The 24,229-nt window shown below is 42.8% G+C and overlaps 1 protein-coding gene across 4 annotated transcripts in view; it reads right to left on the minus strand.

Moving 5' to 3' along the window:
• The window catches only part of FYN (FYN proto-oncogene, Src family tyrosine kinase), a 307,032-nt gene that overhangs the window by 208,837 nt on the left and 73,966 nt on the right, over positions 1-24,229 (minus strand). For 2 of the 4 annotated variants that reach the window (XM_082249085.1, XM_082249082.1), the window contains exon 2: positions 8,874-8,990. The exons of 1 other annotated variant lie outside the window; for it this stretch is intronic. The gene's annotated coding sequence lies outside the window, so the exon portion shown is untranslated. Of the gene's footprint in view, positions 1-8,873; positions 8,991-14,855; positions 15,149-24,229 lie in introns of those variants that run through there. One more of the 4 variants, XM_082249083.1, reaches the window with a different exon arrangement.

Below are 24,229 nucleotides of genomic sequence, written 5' to 3' on the forward strand. Positions count from 1 at the left end.
TCAATTAATCCTTTACTGTCAAGCTTTATTCTTTGTGACATACCAAGTATAAAAAAAAATATGTACAAATATTCGTGTCTTTCAGAGGTAATTTGTATAAGAAAGGTGCACTTAAAGCAGATCTTAATTTAAATTGAATTTAAGAAAAATTTGAAAATTGCCTTTAGGCCCTGTTCATACTATTGCACATTAGTAATGGTAACCTGCGTTAAAAGACTTGTTACAGCAAAGCACGTTAACACACGCGATATGGTGCAGATCATTAATCATAATGGCACCTCCAAGGCATCTTCTCAATGCACTTGCGCTGCCGCACAGTGCAACAAGCGGCAACTCATTAGCATGTCTAGCGATGCACTGTGCTGCTGAAAATGCTACATGCATCAGTTTTTATGTGTTTTGGTGCATTAGGCATCCTATTTAAAAGGACAGGCTGCCTTAACGCAGTGCACCTTATAGTATGGTATAACACATGCAATGTAATGTAATGTAATGTAACAGTGTAAACAGACCCTTTGGTCTGCTGCTGCCTTAAAAATGTAACAGTTAGACTCCCAAAAACATAACTGTTAGGCCCCTTTCACACTAGTGTGACTTGTCCCGCGATTTTGGACCGCAAAATCGCATGACAAGTCGTTTTCCATTATTTTCAATGAGCCCCATTCATATCAGTGCGTTTTGAAGTCGCACCGACTTCAAAGTAGTTCCTGCACTACTTTGGCACGATTTTAATGCGTTTTGAGGTATATAGCCCTGAGCCATTGCTCAAAATCGTGGCAAAATCGCGTCGCATAAGTGTGAAAGGGGTCTTACCTGGAGCAGGGTCCTTCCAGATCCAACCAGTTGCTGCCTTACTGATATTTTTGCATTTTGTTTTGCTAAAAGGCGGTGACCAGCCCTGGATAAAGTGGAGAAAGACTAGAACCTTTCTCAGGTTTTTATTGCTGTTGTTGACCCTGATGGGAAGGCTACCCTTCACCTATTGTCCCAAAGAAAGAGGATGTAAAGAAAATCATGGGAAATCACTCAAATGGGGACACAGATAGCAACAAAAACATTTGAGGAAGAGCTAGGACCTCCGTGGTGGTTTCATTGCCATCCCCTTGAAAAATCCTATTTCATTCAAAACTGAAAAGGACATTTTTAACTGAGACTGGACTTTAAAGTGGTTTTTAACCTCAGACATGAAATATAAACAAAGCATATCTCTCCATAATGTGTACTTATCTCAAGTAAGAGCACTAAGTATCATTTCTGTCTGCTGCTTCGTTCCTCTGCATGAATCACTTCTGACAAGTTTTCCTGACACCAAGAGAAACATGGTGACAGGGGGAGGGGGGACCTTCAGCTGATTGACAGCCTCAGCTTTGTTCCTGTGAGCTGTGTGAAAGGGGAGGGGGCCCCTTCCCTCCAATCATATGTCAGAGTTTTCCTCACTGAGCTCTTCAGTGTAACTTCAGCTCTCCAACCTATTTTTTTCTGAACTCTCAGACAAGCTTTAAAATTCAGCAGGTCGTGTTATACGTGCTAACTTAAGAGTACAGACATAACATTGTTAGTAGACAACCTTCTGGCTGCTGGTGCAAGTAAGGGGCTAGCTTTACACTGCTGCATTGTAAAAGAGTTGGTTTCAAAGCAATTAAATACAGCAAAGGAAATTAAAATGCGTACTAGAATGCAGCACTTCCAGCAAGACCAGCACGCATCGAATCATAGAAAAACTGCAATCGTTTTCCAAAAGCAAACCAAGGACTCCTGTCTACATCTGGCAGACTAGACTACTGTGGTATACTAATGGAAAACAAGAGACAACTAATGGAACAAGGAAAATAGGAAACACCGGTCACAGAAATCTTTCAGTATGGAACACTTTTCTTGTTTAAAGTGAAGATTCGCTCTATTATAGAGATTGGTTCAAATCCCAACTGTGACGCTACCTGCCTGGAGTTTGTATGTTCACCCTGTGCCTGCATGGGTTTCCTCGGTGTACTCCAGTTTCCTCCCACACTCCAAAGACATGTACAGCGCTACATAAATTGATGGCATTATATTAGTACCTGTAATAAATATGTCACTTGTACCTAGGAATTTCCCTGAAAAGTGTACCATTTGTCTGGAATTCTTCCAAAAAATAGCACATCCTGATATGGAAGTGTGCCTAGGTACTCCTGTTCCTACAGCGCCAATTTGAGATCTATGGCACTACTGCCTGTAACTGCTAGTCTCAGTAGATTTGGTAATATCCCAATTATGCTGTTCATTTCTCGCCTTGCTGGAGGCTCTGAAATGAGGAATCAATAATCTGTCCTCACTAAGATGCTTCCACACAGACACACTGGGGGAGATTTACTAAAACTGGGGCATGAAAAATCTGGTGCAGCTCTGCATAGCAACCAATCAGCTTCCAGGTTTCAGGTCAAAGCTTAAATGAACATGCAGAATTTAGAAGCTAATTGGCTACCATGCACACCTTCACCAGATTCTTAGGCTCCATTAACACCAATGCATTTTTTCATGCTTTTTGTTTATTGTAGAAACGCAAGACATTATCTTTAACATGGGTTCCTATGGAACATGTCCACATCAATGTTTTTTTGTGCCTCTGCATTTTTGGAAAGCGTCAGGGACTTTTTTAAATGCAAAACTGTGCTTTTTTTGTTCAATAGACTTCAATGGAGAAGCTGCAGAAAATAATGTAATGCATTTTTTTCCGTGTTTTTAATATGATTTTGCTGCAATTTGTGTTTTGCGTTTTTAAATCTGCCCAACAACAAATTTGCCTAAAAAGTGCAAAACACAAATCGTGGAAAAATCACGGCAAAAACCCCACAAAAAGCACTGCAGAAACACTCAAAAGCAACGTGCATAGGTATGAATGGGGCCTAAGTGCTCCAGTTTTTTGTAAATCTCCCCCACTGTGGGGTTGATTTACTGAAACTGGAGAGTGCAAAATCTGGTGCAGCTCTGCATGGTAGCCAATCAGCTTCCATTTTTTTTTGTCAAAGCTTAATTTCAATTAGAAGCTGATTGGCTACCATGCACAGGTGAACCAATTTTGTACTTTCCAGTTTTAGTAAATCAGCCCTACAGTGCATAATAGACATAATTACGGCCATACATGTGTCAAATTCCGAACGATTTTTAATTCAAAAGTCACACCTTTGAAAAATCATTTGATTTTCGACCATTAGTGTTGCCACAGCAACCGCCGATTTCCGTGTGGCCATCGAATTTGAATGATCGGGCATGTTGGAAATTTTTTGAAAAACAAATTTCTAATCAATGATGGGAGAATCCTGTGAAAAATATAATCAACAAAGAAATGTGCATAAGCTGTGACCTTAAAGGAAAGACGATTCCTGGCCCCAAATTTTTGTTTCCGTAACAACATAAGGCACATGTGTGTACATAAGTGTACGTGTAGCCTAAGGGTCCTTTCACACGGGCGATCTGATCCGCCTGTCAGTTTTTCAGGCGGACCAGATAGGATGGGGCAGCGGATGTCAGTGGTGACATGTCAGCTGACACCTGCTGCTCTCCGATCTGATCCTGTCCATGAAATCCGGACAGATGGAAACCCTATTTTCCATCCGTCTGGCAGTCGATCTCCCCATAGAGGAGAGCGGGGATCTGACAGCTCCGTCTCCGCACACAGAGCGGAGATGAAGCGGTCATCTACCTGCTCAACGGGGATCGGCAGGTCGATCCCCCGCTGAGCAGAACTGACTCTGCCGGCGCTTGCGCCCATGTGAAAGGACCCTAATGGGGAAAAGATCAGCTGCAGGCAATACTGATGATTAGTCTTTTTTCCCTCTACCTGCTTTTTTTGGTTACAGCTTCCAGATTTTTTGTGCTATAAGCAAAAAAAAGATGGACAGTCTTGAAGAAATAAATATATATATATTTTTTACTTTCTCCTGAAAAACATATCCAATAAAAAAATGTAAAAGAACAAATTTCTTCATCAATTTAGGCCAATATCTATTCTGCTACAAATTTTGATAAAAAAAAAAAAAACCCGATAAGTGTAAATTGATTGGTTTGCGCAAAAGTTATAGCGTTTACAAATAATGGGATATATTTATGGAATTTGTATTTATTTTTTTATTAGCAATGGTGGCGATCAGCGACTTATAGCGGGACTGCAATATTGCGGCGGACAAATCGGACACTTAACTGATACTTTTGACACTTTTTTGGGGACCAGTGACACTAATACAATGATCAGTGTTAAAAAATATTCACTGTCACTGTACTGACACTGGCAGGGAAGGGGTTAACATCAGGGGCGATCAAAGAATTAAACGTGTGACTAGGGAGTGTTTACTAACTGTGGGGGAGGTGCTTGTACTATGAGAAGGCAGAGATCTGTGTTCCTGCTTAACAGAAACACAAGATCACTACCTTCCCCACTGACGGCGATCTGCCTTGTTTACATAGGCAGACCGCCATTCTGCTTTTCTCCCAAACGATCATCCAATGTCCAATCACAGCAGGAGCTGGTCACCAGTGGCCCCAGACCCGGAAGTGCAGAATCACGTACAGGTACCTGATTCTGCTCAGAGGAGCCAGTGGTCGGTGATTTTTTTAAAACAAGAAAAAATGTATTTCCAGGCAACAAGTGACATCAATCAGTGAGTTAATATTGCTATTCAGCAAACACTGCAACTTTGGTAAAGCCAGAAAGTCCATTTACTTTCATTAGAGATTGTGTAACCCACTGCAGTCACAATCCAGGCAATGCCTTACAGGTTGACGGGGAATATTCTGTCTGAAGTCTATGTTGTGATACTTCCTCTGTCTTTTCTTCTAATGACACCAATCATTACCTTTTGAAAAAGATTTGAGTCTGATTGGTGGTTTGGTTTGTCAGAAACTTCATGGCATGGCAATTTTCTTATTAGGTCTTTTGCGTATGATAGACAGCAAGCAGTGGGTGTGATTGGGAACCATGCTCCTGCATTACAGATCGCCTCTAGATTATTGACAAAAGAGGCTAGATGTTACAGTACCGCAATGCTGGGATGAAAAACTGAAGCATTAAACTAGTAGGCTGTGCTAACTCTGGTCATCTCAATGTTTAATTTTCAGCATTGACTGGAGTGATCTGAATACTACATTCTGTAATTAATGATGATACTGAGATTGATTTACTAAAGGCAAATAGACTATTCACTTTGCAAGGGAATTTACCATAGCTTGGCAAATGAGGAAAAACCATGCTGACTTCCATCATTCAATCTCGTGCAACCCCTCACATTTTTGTAAATATTTTATTCTATCTTTTCATGTGACAACACTGAAGAAATTACACTTTGCTACAATGTAAATGAGTGAGTATACAGCTTGTATAACAGTGTAAATTTGCTGTCCCCTCAAAATAACTCAACACACAGCCATTAATGTCTAAACCGCTGGCAACAAAAGTGAGTACACCCCTAAGGGACAATGTCCAAATTGGGCCCAATTATCCATTTTCCCTCCCCGATGTCATGTGACTCATTAATGTTATAAGGTCTCAGGTGTGAATGGGGAGCAGGTATGTTAAATTTGGTGTTATCGCTCTCACTCTCTCATACTGGTCACTGGAAGTTCAATATGGCACCTCATGGCAAAGAACTCTCTGAGGATTTGAAAAAAAGAATTGTTGCTCCTAATAAAGTTGGCCTAGAATATAAGAAGATTTCCAAGACCCTGAAACTGAGCTGCAGCACCGGGGCCAAGACCAGCAGTGCTGCAGGACAGGTTCCACTCAGAACAGGCCTTGCCATGGTCGACCAAAGAATTTGAGCGCACGTGCTCAGCGTCATATCCAGAGGTTGTCTTTGGGAAATAGACGTATGAGAGCTTCCAGCATTCCTGCAGAGGTAGAAGGAGGGGTGTGGGGGGGGGGGGGGGGTCAGCCTGTCAGTGCTCAGACCATACGCTGCACACTGCATCAAATTTGTCTGCATGGCTGTCATTTTAGAATGAAAGCTCCTCTAAAGATGTTGCACAAGAAAGCCCGCAAACAGTTTGTTGAAGACAAGCAGGCTAAGCGCATGGTTCCTGTGGTCTGATGAGACCAAGATAAACTAATCTGGTTCAGGTGGTGTCAAGCGTGTGTGGTGGCAACCAGGTGAGGAGTACAAAGACAAGTGTGTCTTGCCTACAGTCAAGCATGGTGGTGTGTTTGGTCTGGGGCTGCATGAGTGCTGCCGGCACTGGGGAGCTACAGTTCATTGAGGGAACCATGAATGCCAGCATGTACTGTGACATACTGAAGCTGCCCAGTCTCCCATCCCTTGGGAGACTGGGCAGCAGGGCAGTATTCCAACATGATAACGACCCCAAACACACCACCAAAACAACCACTGCCTTGCTGGAGAAGTTGAGGGTAAAGGTGATGGACTGGCCAAGCATGGCTCCAGACCTAAACCCTTATGAGCATCTGTGGGACATCCTCAAATGAAAGGTGGAGGAACGCAAGTTCTCTAACATCCACCAGCTCCGTGATGTCATCATGGAGGAGTGGAAGAGGACTCCAGTGGCAACCTGTGAAGCTCTGGAAAACTGCATGCCCAAGAGGGTTAAGGCAGTGCTGTAAAATAATGGTGGCCACACAAAATATTGACACTTTGGGCATAATTTAGCCATTTTCACTTAGGGGTGTACTCACTTTTGTTGCCAGCAGTTTAGACATTAATGGCTGTGTGTTGAGTTATTTTGAAGGGACAGAAAATTTACACTGTTATACAAGTTGTACACTCGCTAATTTGCAGTGTAGCAAAGTGTAATTTCTTCACTGTTTTCACATGAAAAGATATAATAACATATTTACAAAAATGTGAGGGGTGTACTCACTTTTGTTAGATACTGTATGTATATGTATATATATATATATTTTTTTTTTTTATTATTATTTTCCTTGCACGTGATTATGTATTCTTTTCAAATCGAATTTAAAAAGCTAAATGAAAACATGCTTGCAAAATGAACAGCCTATTTGCCTTTAGTAAATCAACCCCAGTGTCACCTTGTCCAGTTATTCCCACCTTACCAGCGCTCTCTTGCAGCTCCTGCCTCTGCTGCAATGAGCACTGAAATTCATCTTGTCGGCAGTTGTTGGATGCAAAGGTGAGTGATGATGTCCGATGTCACTCCTTCCGATCATGTGTCAGTTCTAGAAGCCGATGGCTAGGCCTGAGCACTGAGCAATGTCACATGGGAGGAGGTCACATAAGGAACTCACAGGATGTGACCAGGATATGGAGAGCAACAGGGCAAGGGGTAGCTATTATTTTTTGTAACAAAAAGAATTCCTATTATATTATAATGAATTTCCTTCATCCTGAAGTTCATACTAATCTGTCCGTTGCAAATTACAATATCTACAAGTTTTTGTTTTCCAACTTGGTTTATTTCCAGTACGCAACCTTTTTTTCTTGGTATAAATATGTTTATTAGAATGTCTGAGAAAAAAGAACAATGGGATGCATCAGGTTTGAGACCAAAACACTCAAGCCTGAGTAGATGGCAAGCACACCAACAACAAATCAATAGCAGCATATCTTACTGTAGAGATTAAAACATTATTTTTCTCATTAAGAAAACCCTATATTACAGGCTGGTCTGTTTTTAGGAACCATGAAGCCCAAAGAAAAACAAAAAAGAAGAAACGTAGAGAGAAAAGGAAGGAGTATGGTACATTCTAAAGTGGTGGTCAGCAGCATGTGACAGGTAGGTTGTGCTCGGTCGTGTGCTGTCCCTCCATCAGAAATGGTCACCGCCTCTCAGACCTTATATCAGAACTGAGTGAAGTCCTAGGGGGTTTTAGTGCAGGGTGGGTATATTTGCTTGGGGGGGGGGGGGGGGAGAGATGTGTGCTCATTTCTCTGAGTGTTATGTACTACTGACCTCTGCACCGTGTTGTATATACTACTGACCTCTGCACCGTGTTGTATGTACTACTAACCTCTGCACCGTGTTGTATGTACTACTGACCTCTGCACTGTGTTATGAATTAAACGTAAATAAGTAAATAAACTAAACATCTACCATGCTACATACTACTGACTCCTGTGCCCTGCATTACATACTACTGACCCCTGTACCCTACATTACATACTACTGACCCCTGTACCCTGCATTACATACTACTGACCCCTGTACCCTACATTACATACTACTGACCCCTGTACCCTACATTACATACTACTGACCCCTGTACCCTGCATTACATACTACTGACCCCTGTACCCTACATTACATACTACTGACCCCTGTACCCTACATTACATAATACTGACCCCTGTACCCTGCATTACATACTACTGACCCCTGTACCCTGCATTACATACTATTGACCCCTGTACCCTACATTACATACTACTGACCCCTGTACCCTGCATTACATACTACTGACCCCTGTACCCTACATTACATACTACTGACCCCTGTACCCTGCATTACATACTACTGACCCCTGTACCCTGCATTACATACTACTGACCCCTGTACCCTACATTACATACTACTGACCCCTGTACCCTACATTACATACTACTGACCCCTGTACCCTGCATTACATACTACTGACCCCTGTACCCTACATTACATACTACTGACCCCTGTACCCTGCATTACATACTACTGAAAATAGTTTAAAAATCTGTAATAATAAAAAGAAATTAAATAGTCATGACTCAATACCATAATATCTTATGGTCTTTGGATGTTGACCTGTTACCTATACCTCAAGACACTAATAACCAGTGCTTACATGTCTCATATAAATCCATTTTTCTGACTGTACCCAGCACTGTAATCATAACACATTCTTGAAAATCTAATAAAAAGTGTCCAAAACATAGAAATGTAAAGTGACAAATTACCTTATATGGTGTAATGAAGGATTCAGTGGGCGAACGTTCCCCGTTAGGCCCTCACGTTTGTGAATTCAGATGTCAGCATCCCACACTGATGACATGATATTCCCACCTCTTACGAACCTTTCATGAGTAAAGAATAATATTACATTTTTATTACATTTTAAAAAGCAAACTGATCAAAAACAAACTGATTTTACACTGTTAACAAATGCATCAAAAAAAAAAATGAAAGGCTGTACATTGGGAATGAATCAGAGTCACAATACAGTTAAATATCTGCAATGATTTCATAAACCATCTGTGTCTGATTTTTTGAGAATGGAAATTTAAACAATGTACTTTTCTATGTATTATGCTTTAGTTTACTGTTTTAGTGTATACCTATAAGCAGGGCTTTTTTTCTCGGAGAATAGGTGCAGGTACTCCCCTCTTCTGAGTCACCCCTTGTCTCCACCCCCTACCCACCTCCAAGTGCTGTCCTTTGGTTCCACCCTCTACCCACCTCCCAGTACCCCCCCCCCCCTTTAGAGAATAAAGAACCAAGTATCATGTTGTGGTTCTAGGTAATTTGTATAGAATGCTTTAATGATAACTAGAAAAGCAGTACATAAGATCCACTGGAATCAGCAACAATAGACCCCCCCCCCCCAACAATAGATTCCCCCAGCAACAATAAATCTTCCCCTGCAACAATAGAAAAAAACAGTAAAATAGATCCCCTGCAATCAGCAACAATAGCCCCCCAGCTACAATAAATCCTCCCCTGCAACAATCGCCCTTCCCCAAATAAATCCTCCCCTGCAACAATAGCCCTCCAGCAACAATAGATTCCCCGGCAGCCATTCACCCATTCAGCTCATCCCACTGATCCCAGCACCCCTTTGCCATTGCATACATTCAGACTGGAGGTGCCGGAACTGCGTTCCCCCACGTTCCCGCTAAAAAAAAGCCCTGCCTATAAGCATCTGCTTTCTCTAGAGGACAGTGGACCTGTAAGTGGGTTACACATGATCCCAAAAAAGTGGCACATATAGCTAATATAATGTAGATGAAAGCCACCTATGATAGCCAAATATACACAAACCATTTATAGTCATTAATATACTTTCAGCAGTATCAATGCTCCAAACAAATGCTGTTATATGATGGTAGGAAGTAGAACAAACAACTATCTAAACAAGATTTCTGTCTGTTAACATTTTCCACACAGCCCCTGTTTATTAAAGCTGCATTCCAGTTATGGATTTTTTTCCATATTTACATTAGTCCTACTTGGACTAATGGAAGTATGCAAATACTTTACCTGCGGAACTGCTATGGAGGCATCATAGTAGGCACTTCTGCAATCTTCCAGGCCCTGTGCCAACTGGTTGCCCTGCTGCATAGTAACTGCAGGGGGGTCACTTGGATGCCATTCACAGAACGCTTTGCACTCTTCTCAATGACTGCAAAGCATTCTCTTATTGGATGAGGTAGAGAGGCTGGAATTCAATTTTAAGGCCCCATGCACAGAGGCCACCTTTTAAGCCTCGCTCACATGTGCAGTTAAGCACCGGCTATGAATTCCTGTGGGTAACACAGTGGGAAGCCCCACACAAAGCTATGAAAGCCTGACAGCATCCACAGCCATTCGTGGCCATTTCAATGTTATCGAACACACAGGGGGATTGACTAAATCTGGAGCGTGCAAAATCTGGAGCGTGCAGCTCTGCATAGAAACCAATCAGCTTCCAGGTTTTATTGTCAAAGCTTAATTGAACAAACTAAAGTTAGAAGCTGATTGGCTACCATGCACAGCTGCACCAGATTCACAGTGACTACCTGTAAATGTTCAGGGTTGATCATCCACAGGTAACCGCTGCATGTTTGATTATACGTGAATGTCTGTGGACTGGGCTTGACAAATAGGCCCTCGCCAGCCCACACAGCTTTGCGCTCTCCCATTCCCAACCCTGTGTCCTTAGCCAGCCCCTATCTCCTGCCCCATAGCGTGGAGCTCAATCCAATTTCCTGGGATCCCTAGAATCTCCTTAATTCATCCCTGTGTACAGAGTGCAGACGGAGCCCTCTGGTGCACACTTCTCCTGGGCAAAGAACTTCCCCAAACTGCCCGCAAGCCCTATGAGAGCTGGCTCTCCGGAGGACGCCGCAGGCTCGTTCTCCTATCACACAGCAATCCCTTTCAGGGGGCCCATGAAGTGGAGGATGCGGCCTCCCCCACTGATTGCCCTGTCCATACCACTGCTGGAGGGTGGCCGGCTGCAGCGCTGTGTGTCAGAGTTCGTCAATGCAGCCTTCAGCATGATGTGGTGCCACCAATACATGCAGCTCCCCCCTGGAGTAGTACTGTGGGCAGACTGGAGTTCCCAAGTGGACAGCCCCACCTCTAGTACGGAACAAGGCGGACACAATGTGATGGAAGAGCAAGACCATGCTGGCTAGGATCCAGTACCTGCACTCCATCAACCTCACCCTGCACCTCGGTGAGTGACAACACCCAATACCTGTACACAGGGGCCCCATCCCACCATACCTGATCTACCCCCAAACACCAACCTAGGGATAGGGACCCCCATTACCAGACCATAGTGGCTGGGATCCAGTACCCGCACTCCATCAACCTCACCCTGCACTTACCCAATACCTCCAAACACCCCACCTACCTGTACACAGGGGCCCCCATACCCCCCACCTATCTTTACACAGGGACCCCTATCTCCACCATACCCCAACCACATACCCACTGTACAACACCACATCCCACTTACTCTCCCGGTGCCCCTGACCTGTCCTGCTGCTCCCCTCCTGTGACGCTGCCCCCCTCCCATGGTGCTGCCCCCCTCTCGTGACACTTTCCTCTTCTGTCCCGCTGCCCCTACCTGTCACACTGCAAATTCAAAGCAAATTTGTCAAGCCCTGGCTGTGGGCACTGTCAGCCTCTTATTGCTTTGTATTTGGTTTCCCATCCCCAGCTGTTTATATAAATCCCCTTGAGTCTCCCATAGGAATTGTAGTCTGTGCCTAAACACATGAGTATAAGGCCTTTTGTTTCCCAGATCACTTTTTCCTGTGTTTAGATGTTCCTGGGTTTAGCTGCATTTACTCGCATTTAGCCACGTAAAAACCAGGCCACAGAAATTTCTAATTTTCTGTAAACACAACTAGACTGAATTCAACTAAATGCAGATTAACATCTAGGTGTGCATTTGGCCATAGCAAGGTATTTACTATATACTAGTATGTACTTTACTGCTTTGTATTAAAACCAAACAAAAGAAAAAACTAATTTACAATTGGATCCTTTTAATTGTCTTACATACGCTGAATTATTGTAATTGTTCACACAAGATATGCCATATAAAGGAAATAAAGTTTATGCTCTTTGTATACATATATCATGCATTTTTAATTTATAATGTAATAAATATTTTGTGTTGCATTAATATGAAAGTAAAACACAATAAAAACATAAATTAAACAAAGCACTCATATTGGCACATTTTGCCCACCAGCTAACATACATGAGTAACTTCAGCCAATTCACATGATTACCACCAGTCAATGAACATAGGTACCCAAACCAATGCAAATGAGTAACCTCAGCCAAGGTATTTGCGTGCATCAGCCAAGATACATGAGTAACTTCAAACAATGCACATGAGTGCTCATTTACTGAATATGAGTAACTTTAAACAAAGCGCATGTGTACCCTCATATAATGCACATGAGTGCTCGTTTACTGAATATTCAAATATTAAACAAAGCACATGCATAGCCTGAGAGTACCCTAGCCAATGCATATACGTAAGCCTTGTAAATGAACATCAGTATCCCCATCCAACATACACAAGTAACTTCATCCAATTCCCCTAGGTACCCCCAGTCAATCTACATGGGTGCCCCACGCCAACATATATGATTAACTTATCCAAATTCACATGAACAACCCCAACAAACCTGAAAACCCAAGCTAATGCAAATGAGTAACCTCAGCCAAGGCACATAAGCAACATTAAACAATGCACATACTGTATGTACTCTTATACAATGCACATGGGTGCTCTCAGTCACTGCATATGAGTAACCCTAAACAAAGCATATGCATACCCTGGCCCAACGCACACGAGTACTCTTACCAATTCACAAGAGTAACCTATGCAATGCATCCTATAGTCAGTGCACATGAGTTACTCCAGCTAATGCAAGAGAAACTACATCTAATGCATGATTACCCCCCCCCCCCCCCCCCAGCTAATGCACATAAGTAACCCCAGCCAATGTCCAGGAGTGCCAATGCACATGAGTACTCTTGCTATTGCATATGCGAAAATACAGCCGATGCACATGAGTTACCCCAGATAATACATATGAGTAACCCAAGCTAATGCAAGAGAACCCCCAGCTAATGAACATAAGTAACCCCAGCCAATGTCCAGGAGTACCAATGCACACGAGTACCCTAGCCAATGCATATGTGAAATAACAGCCAATGCACATGAGTTACCCCAGATAATACATATGAGTAACCCAAGCTAATGCAAGAGAACCCCCATTTAATACATATAAGTAACCCCAGCCAATGCCCATGAGTACCAATGCACATCAGTACTCTTGCTATTGCATATGCGAAAATACAGCCGATGCACATGAGTTACCACAGATAATACATATGAGTAACCCAAACTAATGCAAGAGAACCCCCAGCTAATGAACATAAGTAACCCCAGCCAATGTCCAGGAGTACCAATGCACATGAGTACCCTAGCCAATGCATATGTGAAATAACAGCCAATGCACATGAGTTACCCCAGATAATACATATGAGTAACCCAAGCTAATGCAAGAGAACCCCCATTTAATACACATAAGTAACCCCAGCCAATGCCCATGAGTACTGCCACCAATGCACATGAGTTACCCCAGATATTGCGCACAAATAACACCATCTAATGTGCACAAATAACTCCAGATAATGCATATGCGTAACCCCCGCTAATGCACATAAGTAACCCCAGGTAATACATAAGTAATTGCAGCCAATGCCCACTACTAACCCCCAACTAATTCACATGAGTAACCCCAGCTAATGCACATGGGTCCCTCTGAGTTTGAGAAAATGGAGAAAAACATCTCATATATGCTAACCAATCCCCATTGAGTTCAATAAAGTCAACTAACCAGAAAGGGCCTGACTTGGGGATAGAATTCTCTTTTAATCACTTCTTTATCATGTTTTTGATATTGTTCTATACTGGTATAGCAATGCCAAAGCCTTTGCTAATACAAAAAATGAATAAAAGGTTTCCAATATGGTGTCAATTTGCTTAAAAATCCTAATCGGAACAGTAGGCATTCTTACTATGAAGTGTGTTATTGTTTGCATTTCCATGAATCAAACATAGAACACAAGATATCTATTAGAAGGATCAGATGCTGCAGTTACATAGGTACATGTAATAAATCAGGTCCACTATTAGGATGCAGGAACGGTAAAGGCATTTAATCGTGTATAAAGACAGACGCTGTTGTTCCTATGAAGCAATCCAGATCCTCTTGTGGTATAGGGTAAGCTAGCGGAAAAAAAGCGATGAAAATGATCTTTCCTTTTAACTTAGAAAATAGTCCGTAGAATAACACTTAGATGATAGGAACCAAGGGAACATAATTCATTAGCACCTCAGTGACCTATGCAAGGTAATTTCAGATCTCATTAGTCCATAAAGCACAATCAAAATCACATCCCATTATCACGGCCGCCAGTAGCTTTCACCGTCTCCTTTTTCTGCGGCAGGAAAATAAATAGCTTTATTTATATGTGAACAAATGACATTTGCTTTGTCATTCTCACTTCATACATCATAGAGGCATCCACCCAGCATTCTTCCATGTAGCGAGAAAATGATAAAAACCCTTCAAATCACCACATTTCATTAACTTTCCCCGACCAGTCTCGACTGTTTAAATAGGAAAAACACAACACCTCACCTTGTAATGCTTCATGCCACAGGAGATTTGTGTATTGTAATCCGTCATTCAAATCAGAGCCGAGCAGCCTGCTCCTATGTACAGATAATAAAAGATGCAGGACATGTCTTCACTTCCTGTTCCTTTCATCAGACACTCGCTATTTCCTACAATAGAATTCCCTCCGTATTTAAGGGAAACCTGGCTTCATGTTGAACGCCATCGCAGCCTACTAGGGGGTGCCATGTGTCAGGAGGGAAAAAAAAAAAAAACGAATTAGCAGTCTGCAGCAGGCCGAGGCTGGCTGAATGTGCCTAATCTGCAGATTTGCCTGACATTTCCTCAGAGGACACTGTGCTATTTGTTACAAAGATTTTGCTGCAGTCCCTTTAATCGACAAACAGAGGAATTGACAAATACTGCACAAAAGAACGCCGAGATTGCCGCTAAGCTCTCGGCCACCCGGGCCTCTAAGCATGTGAGGGATTTATGTTGGCGATTTCTACGGCAGCTTGTCTACTCCTTTGTATCAGTAAAAATATTTTTATGTCTTTTTGGTTTTAATACCGTAAAAAACTGACCAAAACAGTTTCAAATATTTTCAGATGTTTGTATGGTGGAGCACATGCTACACTATAAATGTGAAAATAATGCATTGTGTTTTGTCAGATGAAGGATTATTATTATTTTTTTACCCTGGCTGTAAGGTATTAAATTTAAATTCAAGGAGGTCCAGTCACTAAAATTTTCTTCCGGCCAAGGTCTGAATCTCAAGTTTGGGATATGAAAGCTTGTATGCGTCTACTTTAATTTTTTTTTTTTCTTGGCTCAAGTGACGCGCTCTGGCGCTTTTTGTACTGTTTCCTCTACACACTCTGGTAATACGGTCCCCATTAGACCCTATTAACATTAGGTCGCTCCAACTTAGGGGGCGACCCGTGAAGTCGCGTGCAGCGCGACTTACACGGACTTCACATAATGGAAGTCAATGCAAGTCGCCTCCAGGTCGCCCCCAAGTAGTACAGGACCCTTTTTCTAAGTCGGAACAACTTGTGTCGCTCCTATTAGAACGGCTCCTGTACTACACAGTGGGAGCGACGGTGAACGACTTGTCAGGCTGACCAAGTCGCCTGACAAGTCGTACCAGTGTGAATGGACACTTAGTGTTCCTACTTACATCAGGTGCCCGTACCAGAGTCATTTCTTACATTGGGCGCCCCCACCAGACTACTCCTATAAATCAGTTGCCACCGTCAGAGTACCCCCTTATATCAGGTGTCCCCGTAAGAGTGCCCTCTTAAAGAGTTACTAAACCCACAACAGTAAAATCAGTCTGTATATTGCAACCTAAGAGGTTAATCTTTTGAATTGTGTATAAAGTATATCATGTCTCTGTAATCCTCCTTTTCTTTCACTTTCTCCAAAAAAATAACCTGATATTTACAGAGCCAGGGGGATGGGCTGCACACGCTCAGTTTGGTGTGTATTGCTAAAGTTTTTTTTTTTTCCTTGGGAGTGCATTTGATTAGTACAGGGCCAATCAGCACTGTCCAGACATGTCCAGACAGAGGATCAGGGGAGAATGAAAACTCCTCCTACAAGCTTTACTAGGAACTGATACAAGTCACAAGGCTGCTATATACAGCTGATGAAAAGGTATTTATCCATTTATACCGTATTTATTGGCGTATAACACGCACATTCATTTTAAGAAGGAAGTTTCAGGAAAGAAACATTTTAAACAAAAAAAAAATAACAGTACACAGCCCCTTTCATTATACAGCCCCCCTTTACATTACACAGTTCCCCCATGCACAGTAGGACACAGCAGCTTAGAATCTGGAGGTGGAGTCAAGAGTCATACATTCCGCTGTCTCCATCCTAGTACCTCTACACCCCAGTACTTCCCAGCTGAGCTCCTACATTATGTATTGTAGTTGTGGGACTTGGGAGGGATTTGAGGTGTGTTGGAGATGAATTGGGATGCTATAAATTATATGTGCGTCCTAATTGTTCTATTTGATTCTTTTTAGGTGGCAAGAAAGTGGTCTGGATTTTCGGCCACTCCTTTATTTTTTGGGCGCAGCAGAGAGCAAGACAGAGGGTGTATTCGGAGAATTTAGGATTGAATCCTCAAAGTTATCAGGTTTTTTTGGTGTGGTAGGCGTGGGATGGTTTGGGAAGATTTTCTTTTTGAGATGTGTAGACTTCATCAGGAGCTTCCCTCTCCAGATGTGCTGGTTGTACATCTGGGAGTGGATGATATAGGTCAGGTTAAGACTTTAGATCTAGTTTTTCGGATACGTAAGGATTTGTATAATTTTAGTTTTCATCCCCTAGGACAGTGATTGTTTTTTCGGAAGTGGTGCAGAGACTATGATGGGTTGTCTCACCTTCGCTGGGCCCTTTCGAAAAAATTAGGAAGAGGGTGAACAGGGCATTGTCAAAATTGCTAAAGAAAGTAGGAATTTTGTCTTTTAGACATACAGAATTGGAAGGTGGTTCGGAGGGCCTATATAGGTTTGATGGAGTTCATCTATCTAACATAGGTCTTGATATTTTTTAATTGATCTTGCGTTCTGTATTGAAATGGCCGAGGTTGTGGGTGTTGGTGACAGAAGGGGTTGATTATCCCCCCCTTCTGTCGTGTGGGAGTTGTTTTAATGAAATTAATCTGCTTATTTATTGGTATAGCCTGAGCTGTAATGTCTAGGCTGTGTTTTTAAGAAGTTATTTAATTTATTATTATTTATTTGTTTAAACCAATAATAAACGGTGGCCAATTTAATCCATATTTTGAGTCTTGGGTTTTATTTATAGTTATAAGGGTTATTTAAGACAATTTACTGCCTACTATCCCATGGAAGGAAAAAGGGCATTTTATATTCCCCCTTTTTCCTCATGGGATAAGTGGCAGGAGAACAGGGATTAAATTCTAGTCAGAATTTAGGCGTTTTTTTTCCTCAGGTTTTTTACCTCAGGAGGAAAAGCGGGGTTTTGCCTAGAGATAGGTTAAGGAGGTGGGACCAGTGTGTACTGACAGATGATAGGTTCACCTGTAGTGGTTACATCCCCTCTGCCAGAAGATTCTAGAAGTTCCTGTGGAGCCTATATAAGGTGTGTACGGTCCTCAGGGGGCTCATTCACCTCAGAGGACAGCAAGCTGTGCGTCCCCCCCCCTCCCCTTATGTCGCGGCTGTTATTATGTGGTAAGTCACATTTGTAACTATGCAAAGGGGGACCAGTGGTTTTTTAAAGTAGTTTGGGAGTTGCTTTAATGAAATTAATCTGCTTATTTATTGGTATAGCCTGAGCTGTAATGGCTAGGCTGTTTTAAATGTTTTTAAGAAGTTATTTAATTTATTATTATTTATTTGTTTAAACCAATAATAAACGGCCGCGGCCAATTTAATTCCATATTTTGAGTCTTGGGTTTTATTTATAGTTATAAGGGCTATTTAAGAAAATGTACTGCCTACTATCCCATGTGGCTGGGGGTAGGTTTAGCCCCCGTTCACATGCAGGCGACGCTACTTCGCACCGCAACCTCGGAGGTCGCGGTGCGAGCAGCACGCCGCGACCTCCGAGCGGCCGCCACGGACTTCATAACATTGAAGTCTATGGCGGTCGCCTCCTGGTCGCCCCAAAGAAGCTCCGGACCCTTTTTCTAAGTCGGAGCGACTTGTGTCGCTCCTATTAGAACGGGTCCGCAGCTTCCCTATGGGAGGCGACCTGTGAGGCGACCAGGTCGCCTCACAGGTCGCCCTAGTGTGAACCGGGGCTTAGAGTTAGTTAGGTTTTGGGTTAACTTCCACTTTAAAGTAGAATTTGGCCTCTTACGGATAGAGTTGGGTTGGGGCCCTACGTCAGGGTTTTTGCTATACATCTGATAGAGTTCCACAAACTCTGTATTGCTACCACCACCGGAAGTAAGGAGATCTCCTCAATAGATATATAGCCAGATTCACTAAAAGGTTAAACAAGTGTGCACATCTTGTTTTGGCCTGCTTTGTACACAATTTTTTTTCCAGTTAAACTTGCTACACTTTTATCCCTCTGATGTAAAGGTAAACCTCTGCTCCAACAGTTGGGCATCTGCAAGGTGCATTGGCAGCGCAAGCATCTTCTCCCTTGCTTCTTCTGGGTATCAATCCTTACCCATCTTGACTGCCCCGAGCAGGATGAAGTAACTCCCACGCATGCACAGTAGTTCAGTCATCGCTGCACAGAGGCACTGTGACAGGAATGTAAACTGAGCTGCACAAGCACAGCTCAGTGTACATTTCAAAGAAGACTGCAAACAGATAGGTATGTTTATTTTTTGAAGAAGAGACATGCAATGCTTGCAATTTGCTTAATTTAGATTTTAGTTCCTCTTTAGGCGCTGATTCATGAGTTATTTTTAGGTGTTAGTGGGTGTTTTAGTGTAAAAATGGAGATTGCTCAAATTCTTCTGCTGAAAACAGGTGACATTTAGCTGTTGGCTACCAAGATGGAGCCTTTTATGGGGATTAGGAAGCAAATTTATGTAAAACCTTTATCCCAAAACAAAAAATAACAGGTGTGTTACTGGCCAAATCATTGGGTAAAAATAGAGTAAAAAAGCCCCAAAAAAAAAAGAACACTGATATAGCCCATATCTAATGATTGGTTACTGCGATATATTACACTTCTGGTTTAATACCACTGAATCAGGTGTGAATGCACATGCAAAGTCAATCGTTTTTTTCTTTCACAAAGCAAAACTTTGCACCTTGTGGTTTAATGAATTAGGGTGATAGACATTCATTAAATCCGACTTCAACAGTTTCTTGAATCACAAATCAAGAACAGGCCAGCGGAATGTGAAATCACATTTCCAGAACTCCTCGTCTATATACATGTGCTAGGTCATTAAAGCAAGAGATGATGACAGCAAACAGATTTTTCTTTTTTAAAGTGAATTCATCCTTTAGTGCCGGTTCACACTGCCCTGCAAATCTCATGCGATGTCTTGGGCGTTGCAAATTCAGCCATACAGATTGTATGGCTGAATTCACATCACATTCGGACCAAATTCGCACAGGACCTCTTTTTTTGGTCTGCACCAGAATTGGATCGCATGGGTGTTCACACCTATGCGATCCGATTCATGTCCGAACTGACAGTTCGCATTGCGATATGCAAACTGATCTGGGGGTGTCGTTAACTTTGTATTGACACCCCCTACGATTGGCATATGGCAGTGTGAACTGCCTGCAAGTCGAGTGCGATGCGGGAACCCGCAGTGGATTTGCACGGTTCCCGCATCGCATATGTGCGAACCGGCACTTAGGGCCCACTTTTTGTGCATGGTAACATGCATTGCTGTTAGGCAGCCCGTTCATTTTAATTGGGCTACGATCACACCAGAATGGATAAAAAAAAGTACATGCAGCATTATAACTTGATGCAACGCACCAAAATTTTTAGTACTGTGTTTAAATGCGTTGTGGTGTACTGAAGCACACAAGTTGTAGCTGTACTGCTTTAAAATGAATGCCACCGCAACGGATGTAACATGCGATAAAGTGAATTACAATGACGTGTTACCGCAACGCAAAAGTGTGATTAACCTCCTATAGAAGAACCCCAGAAAGCAGTTTTATATCTAAACCAGTCAAAACAATTAGGCTCAGTTCACACTGCCGCAACTTGAGATCCGACTTGTGAGACCCCAAGTTGCATGACATATGAAATCCCACGTTAGTCCGTGAGAGCTGTCTTAATTAGCACTACTGAAGTCGCTCCAACTTTAGAAAAGATTTCTGTGCGCCTTCAAGGTGACTTCTATTTAACTTGTGCCCATAGACTTTAATGGAAGTTGCCTTCAAGTCAGATCCTCATCTTTATTGGTGAGATCTGGATCCGACATTACAGGAATATTACCCAGGCAGTGCATGGCATCTTCCTGTATGCAGTTATCTCTGCATACCTGCACAAGACAAAGTTGCTTCAAAGTCACATCAAGTAGTACTCAAGTTGCATCAAGTTGCCAGCAAATCACATGGTAAAGTCGCACCGTAAGTAGCGTGACTTTCGGGTCTCAGTAGTGTGAACTAAGCCTTAGGGCTCTTTCACACGGGCGTTCCGAATGTCCGTTTTTCATCCCATCCGTTTGCGGATGAAAAACGGACATAATGTATCTCTATGTAAATACGGATGTCATCGGATGATCATCCTCTGACATCCGTTTTTTGTCAGTTCAGTTCAGTTCAGTTTTTTTGAACGGAGGAGAACCCTATTTTTTCTTCCTTTCAAAAAACGGAACTGAAGCAAAAACGGATGTCAGTGGTGTCATCCGCAGACATCCGTATTTACATAGAGATACATTATGTCAGTTTTTCATCCGCAAACGGATGGGATGAAAAACGGACATACGGACCGGATGACACAAGTGTCATCCGTGTCCGTTACAAAAAAAAAAAAAAAGGACCTGATCGGGCAAAAAAAAAGGAACGCCCGTGTGAAAGAGCCCTAAGGGTCAACACATTCCCAGGAGAAAAGCAAGATCTCCCTTCATTAGCTCCAAGTTTAACACAGCATGTTAGCAATGTGCTTAAGGCCCGGTTCACACTGCTCCGAGGTGAAAGTCCCACGACTTCTGACTTTGCCCTGCAACATTGGTCAGACTTTAATGAACAGGGTCCAATTTGAGATGAGTGCAACATGGGTCTGGTATGGATTTGGGTTTTTTTCTCCAATGTATTTCGCAGTGCTAGTATTGCCTCTAAACACAAGTCGCATGTCACAAGTCGGAACAGTTAAGATGCCAATCCGACTTGGAAATGACTTCAATGATATCCAATGGGCTGAAATCGGACCAAAGCAGTGCAAGAACCTTTTCCACAGTTGGACCAAAAAAAGTCGGAGTAGTTAAGACAGCTCTCATAGGGAATTATTGATTTATACACGTCAGGCGACATTTGCTTCCAAAGTCAGAGAGTATGTCGCACCAGTGTGCACCGGGCCTTAATCAAGAAGGATCTTGCTCACAGCTAACCTTTAACACCACTTGTGGGGTTCAGATGGCTCTAACTGTTCCTGAGATTCACACAACATACACCAAAAAAAAAACAACAAGTAAACCGCAATAAATCACATTTTTTGTTCTTGGGTTTTGATATACTTTAAAGCGGAACTAAAACAGGAATTTTCGCTTTTCCCCCACTCCTCCCTCCTCTACTACTTTAAGAGGTTTTTTCTTTTTGTTGGAAACAGGTACCTATTTCTGACAGGTACCCAATCAAACTTCCACTTTTCTGTCTAGGCGAGCCCCCCTCCCTTGCCCCCTTAATGACCAGGCCATTTTTTGTGATTCGGTACTGCGTTATTTTACCGGACAATTGCGCGGTCCTTTGCGCAAAAGTTATCGCGTCTACAAACTAGGGGAAAGATTTATGTAAGTTTTATTTATTTATTTTTATTTTTTTTTAGTAATAGCGGCGATCTGCGATTTTTAGTGGGACTGCGACATTGTGACGGACAAATCGGACCCCTGACTGACATTTTTGACACTTTTGGGGGGACCAGTGACATTACTACAGTAATCAGTGCTAAAATTGTGCACTGTTACTGAAATAATGACACTGGTAGGGAAGGGGTTAACCCAGGGGTGATCAAAGGGTTAAGTGTGAGCCTAGGGGAGTATCTTCTAACTGTATGGGGGAGGGACTTGTGAAATGACTATAGAGACCTGTGATCCTATATAGGAGGATCACAGGCGCTCTGTGATCATTTCAGAGAGAACAATGGTCTGCTGTAATTACAACAGCTGACCATCGTTCTCTCTGAGCAGGGAGCGATCGCGGCTGCCGGCCCCATGGATTGGCATCCCCGCTGCCTAGTGGGGGGCGAGCGGGCGGCTCCAGCGTCACGCGCTCTTCCCAGGAGCGCTCCCACGAACCGACGTACCCAGTATATTTGCGGTAGGCGGTCGGCAAGTGGCTAACAGAAGTCAATGCAAGTCATGCTGAAGTCGTAGTAAAAATAGCGCAGGAACCTTTTTCTAAGTCGGAGCAACTCAAGTCGCTCCTATTAGAATGGTTCATTTGCACTTAATGGGTGCCACTTGTGATGCGACATGTGCTCTCAAAGTCGGGGTGCATGTCGCACCAGTGTGAACTAGGCCTTAGGCCCCTTTCACACGGCACCGTTCCGTCTGTGTGCGGAGACGGAGGTGTCAGATTCCCGCTCTTCTCTATGGCGGAATCGGATGAGAATGGACCGCCTGTCCGTTCTCATCCAATTCCAATCCGCCAGACGGATAGAAAATAGGGTTTCCATCCGTCCAGATTTGACGGACAGGATCGGATCGGATGTCAGGGGACATGTCTCCGCTGACATCTGATGCCCCATAGAGATGCATGGGGCATCCGTTCAGATCCTGAAAAACTGACGGGCGGATCTGAACGGTCCGCAAGTGTGAAAGGGGCCTTAGGCCTCATTTACATGGCCAAGGGCTGTGGTGTGGGAGGGGTCAGTGTTCAGCCGTGACAAGGATCACAGGTGTGTGCGAATACACTATGAACAGAATACGCAGCTAAAATAAATAGTATTTTCTACTCAGGCCTGTTGTGTTTTAGTTTTGCATTTGATTACTTTATCTGTCAGTATAGGTTGCAAATGGAAGCTTTTTTTTTTTTTTTTTTTTTTTTTGCCAAACTATGAGGACATAGCAGAGAAAAACAAAGGCTATCATCTGCCAATTCTTCAGATTCTTTTTGTCTTTTTTTGGCCATTAGTTTTGATTAATTTATCATAAAAAAAAAAAATAAAAAGCCATTGTGCCTCACCCATTCTAATCTGGATTTAATTTGGTAGATGTGTTCTTGCTATATGTTTAGCTATTTTTTTCCCCTCATAACACACATTGCATGCCTTTTTCCTGTTGGAAATCACCCTCCTCCCTATAATGACGTGTTAGGTTTCCTGTGCTCGTCCCATGATTCCTCATACACATTGTAATCTGTGTAAAGGACAATGGAAAAGGCAGAGATTTGTTGTGTCACATTACCATTTCCTCACAAGCACTTGCATGTCTCATTGAAAAACTTTGCTACATACAAAGCGTGTCTTCCAGAAGAAAGGCTTGCATATGCCCTTAGGCTCCATTCACATCGATGCATGTTGCTTTTGAGCATTTTTGCAGTGCTTTTTGCTGTGCTTTCCACGTTTTTTTAACCGCATTTTCCCAGTTGAGCAGGCAGGTGACAGGTCCGTCTCCGCTCACTGTGCTTAGATGGACCGGTCAGACAGTGCCGGGACAAGGTCATCCAGTGCCCAGGGCAAGGATGCCAAACTGCACACCCCCCCTTTCCTTAGGGTTAGGGTCAAGGCATCCCCCCATCCCTGAAAAAAAGAACATTGCTAGTAGC

The sequence above is a fragment of the Pelophylax lessonae genome (assembly GCF_965119305.1).
Source record: "Pelophylax lessonae genome assembly, chromosome: 3".
Lineage (NCBI taxonomy): Eukaryota > Metazoa > Chordata > Amphibia > Anura > Ranidae > Pelophylax > Pelophylax lessonae.